Here is a 26033-nt window from a genome sequence, read left to right on the forward strand (position 1 = left end):
GTTTTCGTTTACGCTGTCTCTTTGTGCCCTTGACCTCGGATCGTTCCTGACTCTGTCTTATCCTATTACGTCGAGTCCGGCCACTCTAAGGTCCGGTAGACGTATCTCTCCTCTGTACTGTCTTCTGTTAGGCTGGATCCTGCGTGTAGGGGTATATACTCGTTACATTACGATAGGGCCATGGACCCCGCAGATTTAGCTCAACAGATGGCGACCCATGAGGCTAGATTTGTAGAGCAGGATCACCGTATGGATCAAATAGCTCAGGCTCTCCAGACGCTCTTAGCTAGAACCATTCCAGCAACCGCACCTAACCCTCCTGCACCCCTGCTTCCTGAAGTATCGACTATGCCTAACGCTACAGCACATTTAACGCCTCCTCCTAGGTATGGAGGGGATTCTAAGACATGCAGAGGGTTCATTAACCAAATAGAGTTTCATTTTGAAATGTATCCACGTTCATTTCCCACAGAGAGGTCTAAAGTTGGGTTCTTTATGCACCAACTTACCGACAAAGCACTTGAATGGGCAAACCCTATTTGGGAGGCTAATGGACCTATGGTGCATAACTTTCACAGTTTCCTAACAGCTTTTCGCAGAACTTTTGATACTATGAAAAGGTCTAAGAATGCCGCTAGAGCATTAATGAGGGTTAAACAGAGTTCTAGGTCTGTGGCTGATTACGCTATACAGTTTCGTACCCTTGCCTCACAGGTCGATTGGACCAATAATGGGTTAACTACGGCCTTCATGGAAGGTTTATCAGACTCTATATTGGATGAGGTAGCAGCTAAGGAGCTTCCTATTGCCTTAGAGGACCTTATTGACTACCTCATCGATATAGATAATAGGATTCGTGACAGGCTCTATACTAAGAACAGGAATAGACGTTTTGTTACACCTATTCAACCCAGAGTTAATATACCGGAGAGTGTTAAAGTATCTGAAGAGGAACCTATGCAATTAGGGGTTGCCAAACTCTCAGATACTGAGAAATTACATAGGAGAAGGGAGGGACTCTGCCTATATTGTGGTAAGAGAGACCATATGGTAAAGGAGTGTCCTCTGCTCCCGGAAAACTCTCGCACCTAAGACCTTATAGGGGACTGGCCTTGGGTGTGATTTCTAAGTCTCCTACATTGCCTCCTAACCGACTGCTTCTCCCTGTTTCTTTACATATGGGAGAGAGTTGTATAGTTGAAAACATAGACGCCCTGGTTGATTCTGGGGCAGCCGAGAACTTTATAGACTCTGGTTTTGTAAAGAGAAACAATATTCCCATCAGAGAGAAGGAGATACCCTTGGCCGTTGAGGCCATAGATGGTAGACCATTGATATCTCCTGTTGTTACTCACGAGACTGCACCGCTACACATGTACACAGGGGTTCTACACTATGAAACCATTCGGTTCCAGGTCATCACCTCTCCCTCTTCACAGTTGGTGTTAGGGTATTTGATTTCCGCCGAGGGTTTTCGGATGGATCCCCAGAAGCTCGCTGCAGTCATAGAATGGCCTCTGCCGCAAGGTCTGAAAGCCATCCAGCGTTTTCTGGGTTTCTCTAATTATTATAGACGTTTTATCAAAGGTTTTTCGTCTATAGTAGCGCCTATTACTCGTATGACTAAAAAGGATGGCAATACACGTGTCTGGTCTACTGAGGCACTTCAGGCTTTTGACTTTCTTAAAACTACGTTCGCCTCTGCCCCTATTTTACAGCATCCTGTCCCCTCATTGCCATATATACTTGAGGTTGATGCTTCCGATATAGGGGTAGGTGCTGTCTTATCCCAAAGAGAGTCTCCTGACAAGCCATTGCATCCTTGTGGCTTCTTTTCTAAACAAATGTCCAAGGCAGAGAGGAATTATGATGTGGGTAATCGCGAACTCCTTGCTATCATTTTAGCACTCAAAGAATGGAGACATTTGCTAGAAGGAACTAAGGATCCTATTCTCATATTTACAGATCACAAGAACCTATCCTACCTTAGCGAAGCTAAAAGATTGTCTTCAAGGCAGGCTAGGTGGTCACTGTTCTTGTCTCATTTTAATTATATAATCACCTATAGGCCAGGTGACCGGAACACCAAAGCGGACGCTCTGTCCAGACAATTCGAGACTATTGACAAACAGGAGATTGATGTCACTCCTGTCATTCCCCCAGACAGGATAATAGCAACTACTATATTGTCTATTTCCTCGTCCCTCTTGCAGGCCATACAAGCGAAACAAGGCATGGCACCCAGCGAGAGGCCTAATGATAAATTGTTCGTTGACATTCCCGAGAGACGGGATATTCTGTCACTTTATCACGATACTAAGACTGCTGGACATCCTGGTATTTCCAAAACAGTGTCAGCCGTTTCTCGGTATTTCTGGTGGGATACCTTACGTAAGGATGTTACTGACTATATAAGTGCTTGTACTACTTGTGCATGTATTTCACACCTCTTTGTTGAAGCCTTACGTACGCAACCGCTATACCCGGCATACTCCCCCTCCCCCTCCTGTCTCTGTGGAGGGTCATGAGGAGTTCGAAGTATCTGCTGTTATTGACTCTCGTTTTCTTAGGGGTCGGCTTCAGTACTTGGTACATTGGAAGGGTTATGGGCCTGAGGAGCGCAGTTGGATTTCTGCGGATGCTGTTCATGCTCCCCGCCTTGTACGTTCTTTCCATTCGCGTTTTCCTGCCAGGCCTGGTCCTGCCCGCCCGAAGGGCGTGTCCTCAGGGGGGGTACTGTAGCGGTACTTACCTGATCCGGGGGCCGGACGCGGTCCTCTCTTCAAGCCGCGCGCGGTCCTGCGGCTGCACGAGCCGCGCGGCTCGTCCGACTGTTCAGACAGGAAGGCGGGCAGTGACCGCGGGAAGCGGTCACGTGTCCCGCCTGCAGCTAAGAGCGCGCCGCGAATCTCGGGCGCGCTCTTAAAGAGACAGTGGGAGCCTAAATTGCAAAAAGGCTCCCATTGGCTCCTGTCATGCCAATCACCCCATACACTTACCTGTTGGGGGTGTGGAAGTGACAGGAGCCAATCACATTAGTTTGAAGGCTACTTATACTTACCCTTTTCCCTTAGTTCCTTGCCCTATCGTGGTTTCTGCTACAGTTCCCTTTAGTGCTTGTTGTGTTCAGTTGTGTTTCTCCGTATTTGACCTTGGCTTTGTATTCTGACTTCGTTTTCGCTTTATCCTATTCTGTACTGTTTGCCGGCTTGCTGATTCCTGTGTACCAGTCCCCGGCTAGTTTTCGTTTACGCTGTCTCTTTGTGCCCTTGACCTCGGATCGTTCCTGACTCTGTCTTATCCTATTACGTCGAGTCCGGCCACTCTAAGGTCCGGTAGACGTATCTCTCCTCTGTACTGTCTTCTGTTAGGCTGGATCCTGCGTGTAGAGGTATATACTCGTTACAGGTATTTAACGGAGCTTCTTTCTTTAGCTCATTGCCCTGTCGTGGTTCTAGCTTGTTCTAGTCACTAAGTGCTTGTATTCTGCTTATGCCTTTTGGTTTTGACCCGGCTCGTTTATCCTACTCTGCTTACCTCTGTACCCTTGATTCGGCTTGTCTCTCGCTTACCTGTCTTCTGTTACCCTCGACCTCGGCTTGTCTTTGACTATTCTCTACAGTACTACTTACGTTAGTCCGGCCATTCTAAGGTCCGGTATACGTATCTGGCTACTGTTTGTACGCTGCGTGTTGGATCCCTGTCCCGATCCTGACAAGGAGAAGACAGAGTCAGGAACGATCCGAGGTCAAGGGCACAAAGAGACAGCGTAAACGAAAACTAGCCGGGGTCTGGTACACAGGAATCAGCAAGCCGGCAAACAGTACAGACAAGGATAAAGCGAAAACGAAGTCAGAATACAAAGCCAAGGTCAAATACGGAGAAACACAACTGAACACAACAAGCACTAAAGGGAACTGTAGCAGAAACCACGATAGGGCAAGGAACTAAGGGAAAAGGGTGAGTATAAGTAGCCTTCAAACTAATGTGATTGGCTCCTGTCACTTCCACACCCCCAACAGGTAAGTGTATGGGGTGATTGGCATGACAGGAGCCAATGGGAGCCTTTTTGCAATTTAGGCTCCCACTGTCTCTTTAAGGGCGCGCCCGAGACTCGCAGCGCGCTCTTAGCTGCAGGCGGGACACGTGACCGCATCTCGCGGTCACTGCCCGTCTTCCTGTTAGGAGAGTCGGATGAGCCGCGCGCGGCTCGTGCAGCCGCAGGACCGCGCGCGGCTTGAAGAGAGGACCGCGGCCGGCCCCCGGATAAGGTAAGTACCGCTACAAATAGTTGGATTCCTTCTGTCTTTAGTTATCTATTTTTTCCTAAACATTGACACGTTATTGATTTCAAATAGGCCAGAAAAGAAGTTTTCAAAGTAATGCACTTTTTTTTTTCTCTTCTGGACTCTACTCTAGAAGGCTTCGCCCAGCCTTTACTTTCTTTCCTCTTCCAGGAATCGTCTCTGCTACAGTTCTGTAGTAAATCCATCTGGCAGCATGCACGGGATTTAGTATGAATAAGTTACCTTTGAGTGAATGCAGGGATTATTGGTATCTGGTCTGGATTGTGCTAGTAGCATATGAATTTGCTGCAGTGTCTGTATAAGCTGATTAATAGATGAGATCTGGCAGTAGTCAGCCAATGTCAAAGAATACATAGTGAGGTGTGAGTAAAGAGGAGGAAGCTGGTCAACATTCTGAGTAGGCTGTAGAGAGTCTTCCAAAAGAAGGCCCATGAGATAAAGTGCTGTTTATTTTAGTTAGCAAAAGTAGGCAAACGTAGGCACATTGGAGAGGAAGAAAAGAAACTCCAAAATATACAAACAGGATGAGAAGATCTGCGAGCACAGAAAAAGAGGAACAAAAACGCTGTGTAGTCGTGGCCGAGTGGTTAAGGCGATGGACTAGAAATCCATTGGGGTCTCCCCGCGCAGGTTTGAATCCTGCTGACTACGGAGGTATGATTTCCGTCATCCTTGAATATTCTTTAAAACCCAATGAAATGCAAAGTCTACATGTATTAATGTGTGTTTTGCCAGCCATTCTTTTTCTCTCGCTAAAGAATGTTTCATGCCGTCCTAAGCACTAACGCAAACTAAAGAGATGGAATCAGAAGGGCCTCAAACCCTACTGTTCTTCGAACGGTTTCCCTCAAAGCATTCCTGTGTAGTTGTGGCCGAGTGGTTAAGGCGATGGACTTGAAATCCATTGGGGTTTCCCCGCTCAGGTTCAAATCCTGCCAACTACGTTTGGCTTGTTCCCGTGGGTGTTAGTCTGTTGATCAGTTTGCTTTTCCACACCCCACTGTCAAAACGATATGCTTGCTTATGTCTCAGTCGTGCTCCATGTTTGTTCACAGCAATTACTTTATTCTGAGGTTTAAATGACTGTTTGCCACAACTTTTATTTTCACCAACAGAAAAGAGAGCCCAAGCAGCATTTACAATGCTAAAACCTACTTGTCTCTCCTGGCGCCAGCTTTCCCTTTGTCTGCCTCCAGAGAGATTTCCTAATGCCATTAGCAACTTGGAGGACTCCAAAGAGTTGGAAAAGCACGACTATCACTTGTTTGCCATTGGACTTCTTCCAACCGCCTAAGCACTTTTAGCATGATGTGATCAAATAGATTTAAAAACCACACGACTATCAGCAACTATCAAGACTCAACTGCAGCACTCAAGGGGCTGCTCAGCCATGTAAAGCTATTTAGGAATTTCCTAGCAACATAAAAAACGTAACAAGGCATAGTGCAACCTTCTCGATACGAAAGATCAGAAATCTCAGTTGGATCGACGGAGCAGACCTTTGGAGCAGAAAGCCTGATGGGAAAAAGAAAAAGAAAACAAAGTACACATAACTTTTTTTATCATTTCAGGAAAGTGGCTAGGGTCATGGTTTAAGCACAAGAAAAACCTTTATGAAAAAACTGACTATATGCTTGGTTTGCTTTCGGTCACAATGTGTCTGGTTTCGATGGCATTCCTGTGGGGAATGAAGGCTCTACATTAAGTTTGTCTGTCAGAATGCTAACCGGTTGCCCATGCTGTGTAAGTTGTTTGATAATAGAGGTCTGCTCTGAGCCAGCCAAGATTAAAGTCACACACAGTGATTTGTGTGACCAGGGCTTAACCACAGAAAGCTATTTAACATTTTGAATTTGCCTTAGTGAGCCTGTAGAAAGAAGAGCCATGCAAAAAAAGAAAGAGGTTCCAACTCTCCCTTAGCGGTAACTTTGAAACGATGCACATTTAAAAAAACAGCGCCTAGAGAGATTTTGAGAGAGAACGGAAGCTGCCTTTTGGCTATATTTCTATCTCGACTCAGTTTAATAGTGTAACGAGTATATACCCCTACACGCAGGATCCAGCCAAACAGAAGACAGCACAGAGGAGAGATACGTCTACCGGACCTTAGAGTGGCCGGACTCGACGTAATAGGAGAAGACAGAGTCAGGAACGATCCGAGGTCAAGGGCACAAAGAGACAGCGTAAACGAAAACTAGCCGGGGTCTGGTACACAGGAATCAGCAAGCCGGCAAACAGTACAGACAAGGATAAAGCGAAAACGAAGTCAGAATACAAAGCCAAAGTCAAATACGGAGAAACACAACTGAACACAACAAGCACTAAAGGGAACTGTAGCAGAAACCACGATAGGGCAAGGAACTAAGGGAAAAGGGTGAGTATAAGTAGCCTTCAAACTAATGTGATTGGCTCCTGTCACTTCCACACCCCCAACAGGTAAGTGTATGGGGTGATTGGCATGACAGGAGCCAATGGGAGCCTTTTTGCAATTTAGGCTCCCACTGTCTCTTTAAGGGCGGGCCCGAGACTCGCGGCGCGCTCTTAGCTGCAGGCGGGACACGTGACCGCATCTCGCGGTCACTGCCCGTCTTCCTGTTAGGAGAGTCGGATGAGCCGCGCACGGCTCGTGCAGCCGCAGGACCGCGTTCGGCTTGAAGAGAGGACCGCGGCCGGCCCCCGGATAAGGTAAGTACCGCTACAAATAGTTGGATTCCTTCTGTCTTTAGTTATCTATTTTTTTCCTAAACATTGGCACGTTATTGATTTCAAATAGCCCAGAAAACAAGTTTTCAAAGTAATGCACTTTTTTTTTTCTCTTCTGGACTCTACTCTAGAAGGCTTCGCCCAGCCTTTACTTTCTTTCCTCTTCCAGGAATCGTCTCTGCTACAGTTCTGTAGTAAATCCATCTGGCAGCATGCACGGGATTTAGTATGAATAAGTTACCTTTGAGTGAATGCAGGGATTATTTGTATCTGGTCTGGATTGTGCTGGTAGCATATGAATTTGCTGCAGTGTCTGTATAAGCTGATTAATAGATGAGATCTGGCAGTAGTCAGCCAATGTCCAAGAATACATAGTGAGGTGTGAGTAAAAAGGAGGAAGCTGGTCAACATTCTGAGTAGGCTGTAGAGAGTCTTCCAAAAGAAGGCCCATGAGATAAAGTGCTGTTTATTTTAGTTAGCAAAAGTAGGCAAACGTAGGCACATTGGAGAGGAAGAAAAGAAACTCCAAAATATACAAACAGGATGAGAAGATCTGCGAGCACAGAAAAAGAGGGACACAAACACCGTGTAGTCGTGGCCGAGTGGTTAAGGCGATGGACTCGAAATCCATTGGGGTCTCCCCGCGCAGGTTCGAATCCTGCCGACTACGGAGGTTTGTTTTCCGTCATCCTTGAATATTCTTTAAAACTCAATGAAATGCAAAGTCTGCATGTATTAAAGTGCGTTTGAGTACTTATCCCTCGCTGTATTGCCAGCCATTCTTTTTCTCTCGCTGAAGAATGTTTCATGCCGTCCTAAGCACTAACGCAAACTAAAGAGATGGAATCAGAAGGGCCTCAAACCCTACCGTTCTTCGAATGGTTTCCCTCAAAGCATTCTTGTGTAGTTGTGGCCGAGTGGTTAAGGCGATGGACTTGAAATCCATTGGGGTTTCCCTGCGCAGGTTTGAATCCTGCCAACTATGTTTGGCTTGTTCCTGTGGGTGCTAGTCTGTTGATCAGTTTGCTTTTCCACACCCCACTGTCAAAACAGTTTTAACCAATACATGATGAAAAGCAATCGATATGCTTGCTATGTCTCAGTCGTGCTCCATGTTTGTTCACAGCAATTACTTTATTCTGAGGCTTAAATGACTGTTTGCCACAACTTTTATTTTCACCAACAGAAAAGAGAGCCCAAGCAGCATTTACAATGCTAAAACCTACTTGTATCTCCTGGCGCCAGCTTTCCCTTTGTCTGCCTCCAGAGAGATTTCCTAATGCCATTAGCAACTTGGAGGACTCCAAAGAGTTGGAAAAGCACGACTATCACTTGTTTGCCATTGGACTTCTTCCAACCGCCTAAGCACTTTTAGCATGATGTGATCAAATAGATTTAAAAACCACACGACTATCAGCAACTATCAAGACTCAACTGCAGCACTCAAGGGGCTGCTCAGCCATGTAAAGCTATTTAGGAATTTCCTAGCAACATAAAAAAGGTAACAAGGCATAGTGCAACCTTCTCGATACGAAAGATCAGAAATCTCAGTTGGATCGACGGAGCAGACCTTTGGAGCAGAAAGCCTGATGGGAAAAAGAAAACAAAGTACACATAACTTTTTTATCATTTCAGGAAAGTGGCTAGGGTCATGGTTTAAGCACAAGAAAAACCTTTATGAAAAAACTGACTATATGCTTGGTTTGCTTTCGGTCACAATGTGTCTGGTTTCGATGGCATTCCTGTGGGGAATGAAGGCTCTACATTAAGTTTGTCTGTCAGAATGCTAACCGGTTGCCCATGCTGTGTAAGTTGTTTGATAATAGAGGTCTGCCCTGAGCCAGCCAAGAGTAAAGTCACACGCAGTGAGTTGTGTGACCAGGGCTTAACCACAGAAAGCTATTTAACATTTTGAATTTGCCTTAGTGAGCCTGTAGATAGAAAGAAGAGCCATGCAAAAAAAGAAAGAGGTTCCAACTCTCGCTTAGCGGTAACTTTGAAACGATGCACATTTAAAAAAACAGCGCCTAGAGAGATTTTGGGAAAGAACGGAAGCTGCCTTTTGGCTATATTTCTATCTCGACTCAGTTTAATAGTTGGATTACTTCTGTCTTTAGTTATCTATTTTTTTCCTAAACATTGACACGTTATTGATTTCAAATAGCCCAGAAAACAAGTTTTCAAAGTAATGCACTTTTTTTTTTCTCTTCTGGACTCTACTCTAGAAGGCTTCGCCTTCTTGAAACGATGCACATTTAAAAAAACAGCGCCTAGAGAGATTTTGGGAAAGAACAGAAGCTGCCTTTTGGCTATATTTCTATCTCGACTCAGTTTAATAGTTGGATTCCTTCTGTCTTTAGTTATCTATTTTTTCCTAAACATTGACACGTTATTGATTTCAAATAGCCCAGAAAACAAGTTTTCAAAGTAATGCACTTTTTTTTTTCTCTTCTGGACTCTACTCTAGAAGGCTTCGCCCAGCCTTTACTTTCTTTCCTCTTCCAGGAATCGTCTCTGCTACAGTTCTGTAGTAAATCCATCTGGCAGCATGCACGGGATTTAGTATGAATAAGTTACCTTTGAGTGAATGCAGGGATTATTTGTATCTGGTCTGGATTGTGCTGGTAGCATATGAATTTGCTGCAGTGTCTGTATAAGCTGATTAATAGATGAGATCTGGCAGTAGTCAGCCAATGTCCAAGAATACATAGTGAGGTGTGAGTAAAAAGGAGGAAGCTGGTCAACATTCTGAGTAGGCTGTAGAGAGTCTTCCAAAAGAAGGCCCATGAGATGAAGTGCTGTTTATTTTAGTTAGCAAAAGTAGGCAAACGTAGGCACATTGGAGAGGAAGAAAAGAAACTCCAAAATATACAAACAGGATGAGAAGATCTGTGAGCACTGAAAAAGAGCGACACAAATGCCGTGTAGTCGTGGCCGAGTGGTTAAGGCGATGGACTAGAAATCCATTGGGGTCTCCCCGCGCAGGTTTGAATCCTGCCGACTACGGAGGTTTGTTTTCCGTCATCCTTGAATATTCTTTAAAACTCAATGAAATGCAAAGTCTGCATGTATTAAAGTGCGTTTGAGTACTTATCCGTCGCTGTATTGCCAGCCATTCTTTTTCTCTCGCTGAAGAATGTTTCATGCCGTCCTAAGCACTAACGCAAACTAAAGAGATGGAATCAGAAGGGCCTCAAACCCTACCGTTCTTCGAATGGTTTCCCTCAAAGCATTCCTGTGTAGTTGTGGCCGAGTGGTTAAGGCGATGGACTTGAAATCCATTGGGGTTTCCCTGCGCAGGTTCGAATCCTGCCAACTACGTTTGGCTTGTTCCCGTGGGTGCTAGTCTGTTGATCAGTTTGCTTTTCCACACCCCACTGTCAAAACTGTTTTAACCAATACATGATGAAAAGCGATCGATATGCTTGCTATGTCTCAGTCGTGCTCCATGTTTGTTCACAGCAATTACTTTATTCTGAGGCTTAAATGACTGTTTGACGCAACTTTTATTTTCACCAATAGAAAAGAGAGCCCAAGCAGCATTTACAATGCTAAAACCTACTTGTCTCTCCTGGCGCCAGCTTTCCCTTTGTCTGCCTCCAGAGAGATTTCCTAATGCCATTAGCAACTTGGAGGACTCCAAAGAGTTGGAAAAGCACGACTATCACTTGTTTGCCATTGGACTTCTTCCAACCGTCTAAGCACTTTTAGTATGATGTGATCAAATAGATTTAAAAACCACACGACTATCAGGAACTATCAAGACTTAACTGCAGCACTCAAGGGGCTGCTCAGCCATGTAAAGCTATTTAGGAATTTCCTAGCAACATAAAAAAGGTAACAAGGCATAGTGCAACCTTCTCGATACGAAAGATTAGAAATCTCAGTTGGATCGACAGAGCAGCAATTTGGAGCAGAAAACCTGATGGGAAAAAGAAAAAGAAAACAACGTACACATAACTTTTTTATCATTTCAGGAAAGTGGCTAGGGTCATGGTTTAAGCACAATAAAAACCTTTATGAAAAAACTGACTATATGCTTGGTTTGCTTTCGGTCACAATGTGTCTGGTTTCGATGGCATTCCTGTGGGGAATGAAGGCTCTACATTAAGTTTGCCTGTCAGAATGCTAACCGGTTGCCCATGCTGTGTAAGTTGTTTGATAATAGAGGTCTGCCCTGAGCCAGCCAAGAGTAAAGTCACACACAGTGATTTGTGTGACCAGGGCTTAACCACAGAAAGCTATTTAACATTTTGAATTTGCCTTAGTGAGCCTGTAGAAAGAAGAGCCATGCAAAAAAAGAAAGAGGTTCCAACTCTCCCTTAGCGGTAACTTTGAAACGATGCACATTTAAAAAAACAGCGCCTAGAGAGATTTTGAGAGAGAACGGAAGCTGCATTTTGTCTATATTTCTATCTCGACTCAGTTTAATAGTGTAACGAGTATATACCCCTACACGCAGGATCCAGCCAAACAGAAGACAGCACAGAGGAGAGATACGTCTACCGGAACTTAGAGTGGCCGTACTCGTCGTAATAGGAGTGTCAGGGTACCTGTGGTCTCTACCTCCGAAAGAGGTAGAGACTTAGCCGTTCCTCCATCCAGACGGTCTGATGGCTTCCTTCCTCGCGGTCTATCCGGTCATGTTAAGCCGGCCGCGAGGGAGTGACTGCCTTTTACAGCATCACGACCGGAAGTCGACGGCAGGACAATACCCGGAACGACCTGTCAGTCAATTGCTGCAGGACCAATCAGGACTCCTCGGAGGCGTGGTTACTTTCCTGAACAGGGTATTTAACGGAGCTTCTTTCTTTAGCTCATTGCCCTGTCGTGGTTCTAGCTTGTTCTAGTCACTAAGTGCTTGTATTCTGCTTATGCCTTTTGGTTTTGACCCGGCTCGTTTATCCTACTCTGCTTACCTCTGTACCCTTGATTCGGCTTGTCTCTCGCTTACCTGTCTTCTGTTACCCTCGACCTCGGCTTGTCTTTGACTATTCTCTACAGTACTACTTACGTTAGTCCGGCCATTCTAAGGTCCGGTATACGTATCTGGCTACTGTTTGTACGCTGCGTGTTGGATCCCTGTCCCGATCCTGACATTACGACAGGGCCAATGGATCCTGCAAGTACAAACAGTCAGCTTGCTTGCACTTTTAGCATGATGTGATCAAATAGATTTAAAAACCACACGACTATCAGCAACTATCAAGACTCAACTGCAGCACTCAAGGGGCTGCTCAGCCATGTAAAGCTATTTAGGAATTTCCTAGCAACATAAAAAAGGTAACAAGGCATAGTGCAACCTTCTCGATACGAAAGATCAGAAATCTCAGTTGGATCGACGGAGCAGACCTTTGGAGCAGAAAGCCTGATGGGAAAAAGAAAAAGAAATCAAAGTACACATAACTTTTTTTATAATTTCAGGAAAGTGGCTAGGGTCATGGTTTAAGCACAAGAAAAACCTTTATGAAAAAACTGACTATATGCTTGGTTTGCTTTCGGTCACAATGTGTCTGGTTTCGATGGCATTCCTGTGGGGAATGAAGGCTCTACATTAAGTTTGTCTGTCAGAATGCTAACCGGTTGCCCATGCTGTGTAAGTTGTTTGATAATAGAGGTCTGCCCTGAGCCAGCCAAGAGTAAAGTCACACACAGTGAGTTGTGTGACCAGGGCTTAACCACAGAAAGCTATTTAACATTTTGAATTTGCCTTAGTGAGCCTGTAGATAGAAAGAAGAGCCATGCAAAAAAAGAAAGAGGTTCCAACTCTCGCTTAGCGGTAACTTTGAAACGATGCACATTTAAAAAACAGCGCCTAGAGAGATTTTGGGAAAGAACAGAAGCTGCCTTTTGGCTATATTTCTATCTCGACTCAGTTTAATAGTTGGATTCCTTCTGTCTTTAGTTATCTATTTTTTTCCTAAACATTGACACGTTATTGATTTCAAATAGCCCAGAAAACAAGTTTTCAAAGTAATGCACTTTTTTTTTTCTCTTCTGGACTCTACTCTAGAAGGCTTCGCCCAGCCTTTACTTTCTTTCCTCTTCCAGGAATCGTCTCTGCTACAGTTCTGTAGTAAATCCATCTGGCAGCATGCACGGGATTTAGTATGAATAAGTTACCTTTGAGTGAATGCAGGGATTATTTGTATCTGGTCTGGATTGTGCTGGTAGCATATGAATTTGCTGCAGTGTCTGTATAAGCTGATTAATAGATGAGATCTGGCAGTAGTCAGCCAATGTCCAAGAATACATAGTGAGGTGTGAGTAAAAAGGAGGAAGCTGGTCAACATTCTGAGTAGGCTGTAGAGAGTCTTCCAAAAGAAGGCCCATGAGATAAAGTGCTGTTTATTTTAGTTAGCAATAGTAGGCAAACGTAGGCACATTGGAGAGGAAGAAAAGAAACTCCAAAATATACAAACAGGATGAGAAGATCTGCGAGCACAGAAAAAGAGGGACACAAACGCCGTGTAGTCGTGGCCGAGTGGTTAAGGCGATGGACTAGAAATCCATTGGGGTTCGAATCCTGCTGACTACGGAGGTTTTTTTTCCGTCATCCTTGAATATTCTTTAAAACTCAATGAAATGCAAAGTCTGCATGTATTAAAGTGCGTTTGAGTCCTTATCCCTCGCTGTATTGCCAGCCATTCTTTTTCTCTCGCTGAAGAATGTTTCATGCCGTCCTAAGCACTAACGCAAACTAAAGAGATGGAATCAGAAGGGCCTCAAACCCTACCGTTCTTCGAATGGTTTCCCTCAAAGCATTCCTGTGTAGTTGTGGCCGAGTGGTTAAGGCGATGGACTTGAAATCCATTGAGGTTTCCCCACGCAGGTTCGAATCCTGCCAACTACGTTTGGCTTGTTCCCGTGGGTGCTAGTCTGTTGATCAGTTTGCTTTTCCACACCCCACTGTCAAAACTGTTTTAACCAATACATGATGAAAAGCGATCGATATGTCTCAGTCGTGCTCCATGTTTGTTCACAGCAATTACTTTATTCTGAGGCTTAAATGACTGTTTGACGCAACTTTTATTTTCACCAATAGAAAAGAGAGCCCAAGCAGTATTTACAATGCTAAAACCTACTTGTCTCTCCTGGCGCCAGCTTTCCCTTTGTCTGCCTCCAGAGAGATTTCCTAATGCCATTAGAAACTTGGAGGACTCCAAAGAGTTGGAAAAGCACAACTATCACTTGTTTGCCATTGGAATTCTTCCAACCGTCTAAGCACTTTTAGCATGATGTGATCAAATAGATTTAAAAACCACACGACTATCAGGAACTATCAAGACTTAACTGCAGCACTCAAGGGGCTGCTCAGCCATGTAAAGCTATTTAGGAATTTCCTAGCAACATAAAAAAGGTAACAAGGCATAGTGCAACCTTCTCGATACGAAAGATCAGAAATCTCAGTTGGATCGATGGAGCAGACCTTTGGAGCAGAAAGCCTGATGGGAAAAAGAAAAAGAAAACAAAGTACACATAACTTTTTTATCATTTCAGGAAAGTGGCTAGGGTCATGGTTTAAGCACAAGAAAAACCTTTATGAAAAAACTGACTATATGCTTGGTTTGCTTTCGGTCACAATGTGTCTGGTTTCGATGGCATTCCTGTGGGGAATGAAGGCTCTACATTAAGTTTGTCTGTCAGAATGCTAACCGGTTGCCCATGCTGTGTAAGTTGTTTGATAATAGAGGTCTGCCCTGAGCCAGCCAAGAGTAAAGTCACACACAGTGAGTTGTGTGACCAGGGCTTAACCACAGAAAGCTATTTAACATTTTGAATTTGCCTTAGTGAGCCTGTAGATAGAAAGAAGAGCCATGCAAAAAAAGAAAGAGGTTCCAACTCTCCCTTAGCGGTAACTTTGAAACAATGCACATTTAAAAAAAACAGCGCCTAGAGAGATTTTGGGAAAGAACAGAAGCTGCCTTTTGGCTATGCACTTTTAGCATGATGTGATCAAATAGATTTAAAAACCACACGACTATCAGGAACTATCAAGACTTAACTGCAGCACTCAAGGGGCTGCTCAGCCATGTAAAGCTATTTAGGAATTTCCTAGCAACATGAAAAAGGTAACAAGGCATAGTGCAACCTTCTCGATACGAAAGATCAGAAATCTCAGTTGGATCGACGGAGCAGACCTTTGGAGCAGAAAGCCTGATGGGAAAAAGAAAAAGAAAACAAAGTACACATAACTTTTTTATCATTTCAGGAAAGTGGCTAGGGTCATGGTTTAAGCACAAGAAAAACCTTTATGAAAAAACTGACTATATGCTTGGTTTGCTTTCGGTCACAATGTGTCTGGTTTCGATGGCATTCCTGTGGGGAATGAAGGCTCTACATTAAGTTTGTCTGTCAGAATGCTAACCGGTTGCCCATGCTGTGTAAGTTGTTTGATAATAGAGGTCTGCCCTGAGCCAGCCAAGAGTAAAGTCACACACAGTGAGTTGTGTGACCAGGGCTTAACCACAGAAAGCTATTTAACATTTTGAATTTGCCTTAGTGAGCCTGTAGATAGAAAGAAGAGCCATGCAAAAAAAGAAAGAGGTTCCAACTCTCCCTTAGCGGTAACTTTGAAACGATGCACATTTAAAAAAACAGCGCCTAGAGAGATTTTGGGAAAGAACAGAAGCTGCCTTTTGGCTATATTTCTATCTCGACTCAGTTTATTAGTTGGATTCCTTCTGTCTTTAGTTATCTATTTTTTCCTAAACATTGACACGTTATAGATTTAAAATAGCCCAGAAAACAAGTTTTCAAAGTAATGCACTTTTTTTTTCTCTTCTGGACTCTACTCTAGAAGGCTTCGCCCAGCCTTTACTTTCTTTCCTCTTCCAGGAATCGTCTCTGCTACAGTTCTGTAGTAAATCCATCTGGCAGCATGCACGGGATTTAGTATGAATAAGTTACCTTTGAGTGAATGCAGGGATTATTTGTATCTGGTCTGGATTGTGCTGGTAGCATATGAATTTGCTGCAGTGTCTGTATAAGCTGATTAATAGATGAGATCTGGCAGTAGTCAGCCAATGTCCAAGAATACATAGTGAGGTGTGAGTAAAAAGGAGGAAGCTGGTCAACATTCTGAGTAGGCTGTAGAGAGTCTTCCAAAAGAAGGCCCATGAGATAAAGTGCTGTTTATTTTAGTTAGCAAAAGTAGGCAAACGCAGGCACATTGGAGAGGAAGAAAAGAAACTCCAAAATATACAAACAGGATGAGAAGATCTGCAAGCACAGAAAAAGAGGGAAACAAACGCCGTGTAGTCGTGGCCGAGTGGTTAAGGCGATGGACTAGAAATCCATTGGGGTTTCCCTGCGCAGGTTCGAATCCTTTGTTTTCCGTCATCCTCGAATATTCTTTAAAACTTAATGAAATGCAAAGTCTGCATGTATTAAAGTGCGTTTGAGTACTTATCCGTCGCTGTATTGCCAGCCATTCTTTTTCTCTCGCTGAAGAATGTTTCATGCCGTCCTAAGCACTAACACAAACTAAAGAGATGGAATCAGAAGGGCCTCAAACGCTACCGTTCTTCAAATGGTTTCCCTCAAAGCATTCCTGTGTAGTTGTGGCCGAGTGGTTAAGGCGATGGACTTGAAATCCATTGGGGTTTCCCCGCGCAGGTTCGAAGCCTGCCAACTACGTTTGGCTTGTTCCCGTGGGTGCTAGTCTGTTGATCAGTTTGCTTTTCCACACCCCACTGTCAAAACTGTTTTAACCAATACATGATGAAAAGCGATCGATATGCTTGCTATGTCTCAGTCGTGCTCCATGTTTGTTCACAGCAATTACTTTATTCTGAGGCTTAAATGACTGTTTGACGCAACTTTTATTTTCACCAATAGAAAAGAGAGCCCAAGCAGCATTTACAATGCTAAAACCTAGTTGTGGCCGAGTGGTTAAGGCGATGGACTTGAAATCCATTGGGGTTTCCCCGCGCAGGTTCGAAGCCTGCCAACTACGTTTGGCTTGTTCCTGTGGGTGCTAGTCTGTTCATCAGTTTGCTTTTCCACACCCCACTGTCAAAACTGTTTTAACCAATACATGATGAAAAGCGATCGATATGCTTGCTATGTCTCAGTCGTGCTCCATGTTTGTTCACAGCAATTACCTTATTCTGAGGCTTAAATGACTGTTTGACACAACTTTTATTTTCACCAATAGAAAAGAGAGCCCAAGCAGCATTTACAATGCTAAAACCTACTTGTCTCTCCTGGCGCCAGCTTTTCCTTTGTCTGCCTCCAGAGAGATTTCCTAATGCAATTAGCAACTTGGAGGACTCCAAAGAGTTGGAAAAGCACAACTATCACTTGTTTGCCATTAGACTTCTTCCAACCGTCTAAGCACTTTTAGCATGATGTGATCAAATAGATTTAAAAACCACACGACTATCAGGAACTATCAAGACTTAACTGCAGCACTCAAGGGGCTGCTCAGCCATGTTAAGCTATTTAGGAATTTCCTAGCAACATAAAAAAGGTAACAAGGCACAGTGCAACCTTCTCGATACGAAAGATCAGAAATCTCAGTTGGATCGATGGAGCAGACCTTTGGAGCAGAAAGCCTGATGGGAAAAAGAAAAAGAAAACAAAGTACACATAACTTTTTTATCATTTCAGGAAAGTGGCTAGGGTCATGGTTTAAGCACAAGAAAAACCTTTATAAAAAAACTGACTATATGCTTGGTTTGCTTTCGGTCACAATGTGTCTGGTTTCGATGGCATTCCTGTGGGGAATGAAGGCTCTACATTAAGTTTGTCTGTCAGAATGCTAACCGGTTGCCCATGCTGTGTAAGTTGTTTGATAATAGAGGTCTGCCCTGAGCCAGCCAAGAGTAAAGTCACACACAGTGAGTTGTGTGACCAGGGCTTAACCACAGAAAGCTATTTAACATTTTGAATTTGCCTTAGTGAGCCTGTAGATAGAAAGAAGAGCCATGCAAAAAAAGAAAGAGGTTCCAACTCTCCCTTAGCGGTAACTTTGAAACGATGCACATTTAAAAAAACAGCGCCTAGAGAGATTTTGGGAAAGAACAGAAGCTGCCTTTTGGCTATATTTCTATCTCGACTCAGTTTAATAGTTGGATTCCTTCTGTCTTTAGTTATCTATTTTTTCCTAAACATTGACACGTTATTGATTTCAAATAGCCCAGAAAACAAGTTTTCAAAGTAATGCACTTTTTTTTTTCTCTTCTGGACTCTACTCTAGAAGGCTTCGCCCAGCCTTTACTTTCTTTCCTCTTCCAGGAATCGTCTCTGCTACAGTTCTGTAGTAAATCCATCTGGCAGCATGCACAGGATTTAGTATGAATAAGTTACCTTTGAGTGAATGCAGGGATTATTTGTATCTGGTCTGGATTGTGCTGGTAGCATATGAATTTGCTGCAGTGTCTGTATAAGCTGATTAATAGATGAGATCTGGCAGTAGTCAGCCAATGTCCAAGAATACATAGTGAGGTGTGAGTAAAAAGGAGGAAGCTGGTCAACATTCTGAGTAGGCTGTAGAGAGTCTTCCAAAAGAAGGCCCATGAGATAAAGTGCTGTTTATTTTAGTTAGCAAAAGTAGGCAAACGTAGGCACATTGGAGAGGAAGAAAAGAAACTCCAAAATATACAAACAGGATGAGAAGATCTGCGAGCACAGAAAAAGAGAGACACAAACGCCGTGTCGTCGTGGCCGAGTGGTTAAGGCGATGGACTAGAAATCCATTGGGGTCTCCCCCTGCCGACTACGGAGGTTTGTTTTCCGTCATCCTTGAATATTCTTTAAAACTTAATGAAATGCAAAGTCTGCATGTATTAAAGTGCGTTTGAGTACTTATCCGTCGCTGTATTGCCAGCTATTCCTTTTCTCTCGCTGAAGAATGTTTCATGCCGCAAACTAAAGAGTTGGAATCAGAAGGGCCTCAAACCCTACCGTTCTTCGAATGGTTTCCCTCAAAGCATTCCTGTGTAGTTGTGGCCGAGTGGTTAAGGTGATGGACTTGAAATCCTTTGGGGTTTCCCCGCGCAGGTTCGATTCCTGCCAACTACGTTTGGCTTGTTCCCGTGGGTGCTAGTCTGTTGATCAGTTTGCTTTTCCACACCCCACTGTCAAAACTGTTTTAACCAATACATGATGAAAAGCGATCGATATGCTTGCTATGTCTCAGTCGTGCTCCATGTTTGTTCACAGCAATTACTTTATTCTGAGGCTTAAATGACTGTTTGACGCAACTTTTATTTTCACCAATAGAAAAGAGAGCCCAAGCAGCATTTACAATGCTAAAACCTACTTGTCTCTCCTGGCGCCAGCTTTCCCTTTGTCTGCCTCCAGAGAGATTTCCTAATGCCATTAGCAACTTGGAGGACTCCAAAGAGTTGGAAAAGCACAATTTTATAACATGACAGGAGGCTTCATATTTGCGTAAGTCTCTCTTTACTAGAACTCCACAGCAGTAAAAAACACAGAGAGTTAAACAACCAATCAGAAAATAGTAAGGAGACCATATAACTCCCTTCCCAGCATTCCATTTCCTCTTTCTTTACTGCTCCGCATCAGTAACAGGTCAGAGTACCACTGCCTCCTGCTTTTTAGTTGGTGGCTTTGGGTTTATTATTGGATATTATACTTACTTCATGTACTTTTATTGTGGGTTTATGTACTTGATGTGGTTTATGTATTTTATGTATTTTACTGTTCTGTCCATTTAAGATCTGGGGACTCCCTTTCATTCTGGTGTTATATCCCTCTGGGGATCTCTATCCCCGTTTCTCTCACTGTCCCCTTTCTTCCTCCCTTTGGTGTCACACTTTTTTCCCTGCTCGGGGGTTTCTGGAGGCTGGCCCGTTCTGCCTCCTCCGATCCCCCCGAGCACCGGGACCGCGGAGTACGTCTCCAGCGGTCCGTGAGGTTTTTTCCCCTCAGCTCCGGTCGCGGGGCGCTCGTTTCTGAGCGCTCTCCCGCCGACCGGAACTTTCACCACGTGGCCGCACCTCGCGCCCGCCCCGATCCGCGGACCGCGTGTGTCCGCTGGGTGGAGAAGGGAGCTCTTGCTCTCGCCCCCTCCCCCGCCCGTTTGATTCTTGGCGCCAGGCTCCCTGCTTCTCTGCCGGCGCGGGGGGCTCCCACTCACACAGACCGCGGCTGCAGGCCTGTGTGGGGTCTGGGAACCCCCTCTCCTCCCCCGTGTAGTACAATATGGACAGTCCCAGGACTAAGTACTATTTTTAGTCTGAGGACAAAGCTCACTGATCTAATCCACCTACCTAAACAGTTATTTTGGTGTTTTTGTATACATTGGTCAGCTTTACCCCATATGTGTATGCAGGGACCCTTTCTTTGGCCCTGCTCAGGTAGCTTTTATTTTTGGTGTACTGTTAACACCTCAAGGTAAAGGGCGTTCAGTGTCCCTTAAAGGTGTATGCCCCATTTTATTTACATGGTATATTTCATCCTACACTACTATTTGAGAGCACGTACCCAGTTGCTTCTAGTGCACATGTGACTGTACATACAATATTGGCCTGCTGACACCGTGCATATTCTGGCCTGCTGTGTCTGTGCCCATTATACTGGCCTGCTGTGTCTGTGCCCATTATACTGGCCTGCTGAGTCTGTGCCCATAAGATTGGCCTGCTTTGTCTGTGCCCATAAGATTGGCCTGCTTTGTCTGTGCCCATAAGATTGGCCTGCTTTGTCTGTGCCCATAAGATTGGCCTGCGTTGTCGGTCCCCATAAGATTGGCCTGTTTTTTATCTGTGCCCACAAGATTGGCCTGCCTTGTCTGTGCCATAAGACTGCCTGCTGGGCCTGCGCCTTTGCCGGCCAGCCCTGACTATATTTACGCTCGGACCCCCTGCCTGTGCCCTATTACGAAGCCGGCTCTGACCGTGCTCAACCCCCATCGGCTGCTGGCCTATATTATTCAGTGGGGAGTTTATGCGGGGGTCCTCTGGGGCCATACTGTTGTCACTCATACATTGCTCTCATATTAACCGGGTCTCACCTGTCATTTTTACTCCAGGCTCACGCTGCTGCCCTGAAATGGACGCTTCGACCCAAGAGAACTTGCAGGCTATGATCAATGCGGCCGTCGCCGCGTCAGTGGAAAAAGCGCTCTTGCGCGCTATGCCCCAGCCACCCCAAGAGAGGGAGGCACCGGAGGCCCAGCGCATGCTGGTCGAGTCCGAGCCCGACTCTCCAGACAGGAGCCAAGCACGCGCACCTAAGCGCTACTGGAAGGGTGCAGGCCCTGAGCATACTGCCCGGAAGGGCAAGGCTCCTGCTAAGCGACCTAAGCGGGCGTCCGCTTCCTCTCCAGCACGCCCGAGATACTTCCCCGAAGAGGAGGAAGATTTCACCCTTCCCGCGCCTCTGTCTGTCCTGGATGAATGGCGGGCGGACCAGTCCCCCTCGGAGGACGAGGGCGGGTGGGGTGGGGAAGATTCGGAGGAGGAGGCATACCATCAGGATGCCGACGAGACCACCTCGGAGAACCTACGCGCCCCTCTGGGGGAGGACGTGTTCCTGGATGCCACAGGCGTGCCCCTCTTTGATCCGCGCAACATCCGGCACCCCCGGTCTCCCAAGTGGTCTCTGCCTGATCACCTGGCCCAATTTGTTCACTATTGGGTCCGCAGACCCCTCGACTGTGCAGTTCGAAAGAGGCTGAGGGCTGAATGCCCGAGACCTACCTTGCCAGACAAGGTCGCTGTAACACCCGAATTTGATCCGATGGTCTCCACCTACTTGACCCGGACTGGTCGCGACCCCAAGAAAGGGGTCGAGCGCAACCTCCGCCTCGCACCGGATAAAGTGCTGGACTTGCTCGGACCGCTGTCGCGGATCCTGGCCATGGCGGATGAGGCCGTCACTCAGGGCTCACCCCTGGACGCTACTGCCATCAGGGATTGGGCATTGCGCTCTGTTTGCCTGCTGGGCAACTCCAACTCGGCCCTGTGCACGGAACGGAGAAGAGCAGTCCTCATGCGCATGGACGGCAAATTGTCGGAGCTGGGTTCCAAGGAGTTGGGCCCGTTGGCCAAGGGCCTTTTATTTGGCGAACCCTTCATCAAGGAGCTCCAGAGGCATGTTAACCTCTACACCACCCTGAATAAGGCGCAGACTTCGATAAAGAGGGTGTTTCGTTCCCACTCTACACGTGTTTTTGGCAGGGCTGGTAGGCAGCGGGGTCGTGCCTCCAGCCGCTTCTGGCCTTCGGGCCAACGAGGATCCCGCTCTCCATCCTTCTTCCCCAGCTACCGCCCGGGTTCCTTCGCCTCCTGGAGGTCGGACCGCGGCAGAGGTAACCGCGCCCGTGGTCGGGGCAGAATGCCATCAGGTGAGACACATGACACCACATGTTTACCACAGGTATTTGCATGCCGGCCGTTTACGTTTTTGTCTCGACAGGTGGAAAGACATCTCCTCGGACGCATGGATCCTCCAAACGGTCCGGGGTTACGTCATAGACTTCCATTCCCCTCCTGTTCAGGAATCCCTCCCCCGGATGCCGGTATCGTCGAGGGAATCAAAGGCCTTGGTCGACGCCGAGATACGAACCCTCTTCGACAAAGGGGCGGTTCAGTGGGCTCCGGACGACGGCGGTTTCTTCAGCTCGATTTTTCTGGTCAAGAAGAAGTCTGGAGAATTCCGACCGGTTATAAACCTGAGGAGTCTCAACGCCTTCGTTTCTTACCACCACTTCAAGATGGAAGGCATCCATCTACTACGGGACCTCTTGCATCAAGGAGATTGGTTCACTCGCCTGGATCTGAAGGACGCATACCTGTCCGTTCCGGTGGCGACGGAGCATCGTCGTTTTCTACGTTTCGTTTGGGAAGGAAGGCCTTGCCAGTTCACCTGCCTTCCCTTCGGCCTCAGCTCGGCTCCGTGGTGTTTCACCAAGCTGCTGAAACCGGTGACCGCATGCCTACGTTCCAGGGGCATTCGTTGCCTGATATACCTGGACGACTTGCTTCTCTTCTGCGAGGACGCCTCCAGGCTGAAATCTCAGACGGCCTTCACGGTCTCCTTGTTCGAATCCCTGGGATTTGTGGTCAACCGGGAGAAGTCAGCCCTGTCACCAACGCAGGTGGTTCAGTTTCTGGGTTTCGAGATCGATGCGGTTCAGTGCATCCTACGACTTCCCCAGACGAAGATCACGGCCATTCGGAAAGAGATTCGAAGGATTCTACGCCAGGTCACGATTCCTCTCAGGGTTCTGGCGCGAATAGTGGGTCTCCTGTCCGCCTCTATCCAAGCCATCTACCCGGGCCCCCTTCACTACAGGGCCATGCAGCGCCTGAAGGCGCGCTTCCTACACCGGACGCCCTCTTACGACCAGCGAATATCCCTCACTCAGGAAGTCAAGACCGAGCTCCGGTGGTGGCTGTTACACATGTCGGCCTGGAACGGCAAGGCGATTTTCGGGCCGACCCCAGACTTTGTCCTAGAATCGGACGCGAGCTTGTGGGGCTGGGGTGCGACCTGTGCGACTGCCTCCACAGGAGGCCCCTGGTCGAACACGGAGGCAGGATACCACATCAACTGCCTGGAGATGATCGCGGGGTCGTTTGCTATACGCAGCCTTGCGGGCCACCTGTCGGATTGCTGCATCCTCCTGATGGACAATATCTCGGCGGTGCAGTATATCAACCGCCTGGGGGGGGGCACGTTCTCAAGCCCTGACGGAAGTCACGAAGGAGATATACAACTTTTGCCTTCAGCGCAATATCACCCTCCAGGCAGAGTATCTTCCAGGAGTATCGAACCTGACGGCAGACTGGTTCTCCAGACACTGGAGAGATGCCAGCGACTGGCGACTGCATCGGCAAGTCTTCCTCGAGGTGGCGCGACGGAGGGGCCCTTTCACGGTGGACCTGTTCGCATCCAGAACGAACTTCCAGGTCCCGAGGTACTTCAGCTGGCTCCCGGACCCGACGTGCACGGCGGTGGACGCCTTCCTTCAAGACTGGCCGTCACTGGGAGCCTATGCTTTTCCGCCCTTCACTATGATACCCAGGGTACTACTTCAGCTACGACGTCAACGAGTGTCGTTAGTATTGCTGGCACCTCTGTGGCAGGGCCAGGCCTGGTTCCCGGAACTGTTGGAGCTGTCTTGTCAACATCCGCTCCTTCTCCCGGCACTGCCGACACTCCTGTCAGACACTCAAGGCAATCATCACCCCCTCGTTCTGGAGGGCCATCTCCGTTTGGTGGCTTGGACTCTTTCCGGGGCTCCTGGAGGGTCGAGGACCTATCGGAATCGGCTAGGGACCTCCTATGGGACTCGTGGGCCCCGGGCACGAGAAGATGTTATTTATCCGCCTGGAACGTTTGGTGTCGCTGGTGCGTGGAACGGAGTGTCGATCCCTTTACAGCACCTGTCCCCAGCGTTCTGAATTTCCTTTCACACCTGTTTGTCCAGGGTAAATCTTATCGCTCAGTGAACGTGGCCAGGTCGGCCATCTCGGCGGCTCATGTCCCTCTCCTAGGGACGCCGATTGGACAGGATCCTTTGGTATGTAGGCTGTTGAGAGGGATCAGACTGTCGCGCCCCCCGGCTCCTAAATATACATCGCTCTGGGACGTTCATCGGGTCTTGGATTTCATTCAGTCTTGGCCGGAAAATCAGGATCTTCCTCTACGACAACTGTCGGCCAAATTTGCGCTTCTGTTATGTTTGGTGTCTTTTCGTCGGGTCTCCGACGTTAGGGCTTTCGATGTTAACGCCTTCTCCTTTTCCCCGGACGGGGTGACTTTTTCAATTACAAGGCGTACCAAATCTGACTCTTCTACAGTCTTCTACCCATTTTTTCGAGAAGCCCCTAGGCTCTGTGTAGTTTCTACCCTGTCTCGTTATGTGGCTGTTACCAAGCCGCTTCGACCCTCTCAATCAGGACAGCTGTTGATCTCTTACGTTCGCCCCCATAAACCGGTTTCGACCGTTACCCTGGCTCGCTGGATCAGATGGCTCCTGTCCTTGGCCGGTGTGGATTCGTCGTTCGGTGCTCACTCAGTCAGAGGTGCGGCAGCATCTGGAGCACTGATGGCAGGTGCTTCTCTCTCCGAGATTCTACGTTCAGCAGACTGGTCTCGAGAGGACACCTTCCGGAGATTCTACTTCAGACCGGCGGAACATGCATCGTTGGTTCTTCTGAATGAGCGTTAAAACAGCAAATATGAAGCCTCCTGTCATGTTATAAAATTGTAGATTATGCTAGCTTTAGTGTACCTATAATCTTAATTTTATTAATGACAGGAGGCGAATATTTCCCACCCTTTTTCCTTTCCCGACCCTTGGTTTTTTCTTGGTTATTGTATGTTTGTTGAATAAAGAATTACTATACCGTTCAGTTTCTATAGTGGTTATTTCGGTATTTTCTAATTCGGGGGCGGGCCCGATAGACTTGGTGGTTGGCTCTTACATATTGTGTCTGGTGGCTACATGATTTTAGAAGTACACTTCATTGGCTAATCACCCCTTTCGACTGTCTTTTTCTCGTTTCAGTGTAAAGTTATCAAGATGAGGTCAAGTTCAAGTCTTCGTTTCGGTTGAACAGTTTCTGCATGGATCGTTATCTATGTCAAGATGGACCTTCTGTTATATTGTGTTATGCTTTTCCTTACTTTATTTGTTGTCGCAGTTAGAAAGAGGAAATGGAATGCTGGGAAGGGAGTTATATGGTCTCCTTACTATTTTCTGATTGGTTGTTTAACTCTCTGTGTTTTTTACTGCTGTGGAGTTCTAGTAAAGAGAGACTTAAGCAAATATTCGCCTCCTGTCATTAATAAAATTAAGATTATAGGTACACTAAAGCTAGCATAATCTACAACTATCACTTGTTTGCCATTGGACTTCTTCCAACCGTCTAAGAACTTTTAGCATGATGTGATCAAATAGATTTAAAAACCACACGACTATCAGGAACTATCAAGACTTAACTGCAGCACTCAAGGGGCTGCTCAGCCATGTAAAGCTATTTAGGAATTTCCTAGCAACATAAAAAAGGTAACAAGGCATAGTGCAACCTTCTCGATACGAAA

General features: G+C 46.3%; 4 non-coding genes across 4 annotated transcripts; all 4 read left to right on the forward strand.

Annotated features, from left to right (window-relative positions):
- The first annotated feature begins 7598 nt into the window (after positions 1-7598).
- TRNAS-CGA (transfer RNA serine (anticodon CGA)) lies at positions 7599-7680 on the forward strand. The gene has a single exon. It is a non-coding gene; the product is annotated as a tRNA-Ser (tRNA).
- Positions 7681-9934: 2254 nt separating this feature from the next.
- Positions 9935-10016, forward strand: TRNAS-AGA (transfer RNA serine (anticodon AGA)). The gene has a single exon. It is a non-coding gene; the product is annotated as a tRNA-Ser (tRNA).
- A 233-nt stretch (positions 10017-10249) lies between these two features.
- On the forward strand, positions 10250-10331 carry TRNAS-UGA (transfer RNA serine (anticodon UGA)). Its single transcript has one exon. It is a non-coding gene; the product is annotated as a tRNA-Ser (tRNA).
- Positions 10332-16567: 6236 nt separating this feature from the next.
- Positions 16568-16649, forward strand: TRNAS-UGA (transfer RNA serine (anticodon UGA)). The gene has a single exon. It is a non-coding gene; the product is annotated as a tRNA-Ser (tRNA).
- Positions 16650-26033: the final 9384 nt, after the last annotated feature.

Source organism: Pelobates fuscus, chromosome 12 (genome assembly GCF_036172605.1).
Source record: "Pelobates fuscus isolate aPelFus1 chromosome 12, aPelFus1.pri, whole genome shotgun sequence".
NCBI lineage: Eukaryota > Metazoa > Chordata > Amphibia > Anura > Pelobatidae > Pelobates > Pelobates fuscus.